Here is a 2,547-nt window from a genome sequence, read left to right as displayed (position 1 = left end):
AAAGATTATCTAACCAAAAAGGGGAAAAAAAAAAAAAGGGACTTTTGAATTATTTTATATTCATTTTCCCCCAAAGAAATGAAAAAGAATTAAGTCCTTCAATTACTGTGTAATATAGAAACTGAAGAATGGAATAAAAAGAGTAAACAAATTCTAAAATTTTTACAACTTTTATTCACTAATTTTCCCTAGATATGGCAAAAGCAAGACAAAACACCATAATAGTGTAGGAAATATGATCATATCCGAAGACATTCACTCCAGTAAATCAATTCAATCCTTCAAGAACATAAATAACTAACTTTTATTTCTTAAATTTCAAAAATAATAAAATTGATTGAATTGAAAATATATGACAAACTAGACCTGATTCATGATGAAACCTAATCAAAATACCCAACTAAATGGATCGAAGAAAAAAAAACCTAATTTATTGACAACCACTCATTAAACTGTTATAATATCTCTCAAAATTGGAATTCCAATCTCTCTTGAAGCCGTTAGGATCACCACAATTACTAAAGATTGCTATACCCATACAGCATCCAGCAGCATCATGGAAATACATTTCACTTTCAGTTACACTTACACCCCAGCTTGGTAACAATTGTTTTTCAAAATTATTGACCCCCGAATTCGTTGTGCCTGGTAATGGATCACAACTGTCATAAATTACATATTGATATAAACAATCCTGGGGCCAGAGAGGATGATTTATGTCAACAGGTGGCGGCGGAGGCATTGAAGGTGGCATTGGAGATGGTTGCTCTGGAGTTGGAGGAGGAATTGAAGGCGGTTGAGGTATTGGATATGGTATATCTGGTGTTGGAGTAGGAGAAAATGGCATTGGAGACGGTTGTTCAGGTGTTGGGGAAGGAGGAAATGAAGAAATAACTAAAGGCGATGGACTAGGTGCTGCTAAGCATGATACAGAAGCATACTTGCATGTTTTTTTAATATAATATATGGATCGGTCAACATTATTACTAATACAACTCTTTCTAACTCCAATCGCTGCTTCACAACAATGGCGAAAAGAAATACCATTTTCGACAACTTCTTTGTCCCCATCCCATGCATTGCTACAAGCACGGTAATAATGATCTACAGATCGACAGTCTTCGTTTACATCATTATCACTGTAAACCTTAAGCTGATGAGCATTCTTGGTTTTCTCTATTGATTCGACCACTCTATCGGTATCAGCAATACAAATATATAGGCAAAGGAACAAAATTGTGATTATAATCTTTGCCATTTCTATTCTATATTTTATGTATTAATGGAGGATAATATACAGAAAATGCCCTGCTTTTATAGGCTTCAGTCTTCCATTCGGTGGAGGCAATTCTCGGATATTGACTAATATAGACTTCAAACTATGAAGATAAAAATTTGAGTCAATCTAAAATATTATCTTGATTCTTAAATAATGTATATCTAGACCTAAAAGAGTAAATGAAATAATAATATATTAATTAATTTTAACTCTACAACTTGTATATTCAAGTTAAATATTGAATTTAGTTAAATGGTTTCAGCTTAATTTCTGATATGTTAAAAGTTTATGATTATCAATGTTATTGATTAGAGTTTGACTTTTTTAATAATTAGTGTTAGACTAAATATATCTACACCACAATTTTTAATAAAGAGACTATATTTTAAGTGCATGACGGGTTCATAACGTTCACACGTTATCACATTTATGTCTCAAACTTTTTCCATTGCATTCTTATTCTCAAATTAATATAAATTATTCTTGAGTTAATAAAAATAAAGACTCATTTGTCCATGGTATTTTTAAATATGCAATTAAATATTTGAACCTTATTTAAAAAAATATATATTAACAATATTTTTGGACGAAAATCATGATTAAAGACAAGATTTTCTTATCAAAGAAATGTTAATGAGAATGTGATGAGGAAAAAAGTTAAGGATATAAATATCATGATAAATAAAGATTAATGACTTTTGATGTAATTAAATTATAGCGTATTCAAAAAATAAAAAAATAAAAGGGTGGTGTGAATATAACTACCCTTATTGTTAATATTCTTTGTCCTTTCGAAATGATTAGACTTACATAGGTCATAATCAAATAATTTAATTAAAGAAAACCAATCTTAAATTCCTTAAAAACAAGGGAACAATCAGATCAGATCTTTGGAGAGAAATTAAAAAGCAAAATGCAAGAAAACAGCAATTTAATTGGAATAAAAGGTAAATCTAATTAGTTTTAATTACTTTTAAGAAGTCAGGCAATAAAGAAAATTGGTGGAAATGCATATAGATTTTAAACATTTCATTTTGTCTTCAAACTAAAAATAAAAAAATAAAAAATCAATTTTTATTATTGAATAATTCTTGTTTTAGTGCGTGGGTTGATAAAGATCAGCCCTTATGTTAATAATTCCAAGATAAATCTCATTAGGCTCAACTATTTGTTTCCAATAATAACTCCTTGAGTATAAATAATTTATAATTAATTAATGCTCTCTCTCTCTCTCTCTCTCTCTCTCTCTCTCTCTCTCTCTCTCTCTC

Source organism: Olea europaea, chromosome 17 (genome assembly GCF_002742605.1).
Source record: "Olea europaea var. sylvestris chromosome 17, O_europaea_v1, whole genome shotgun sequence".
NCBI lineage: Eukaryota > Viridiplantae > Streptophyta > Magnoliopsida > Lamiales > Oleaceae > Olea > Olea europaea.
Note: the sequence above shows the minus strand (reverse complement) of the source record.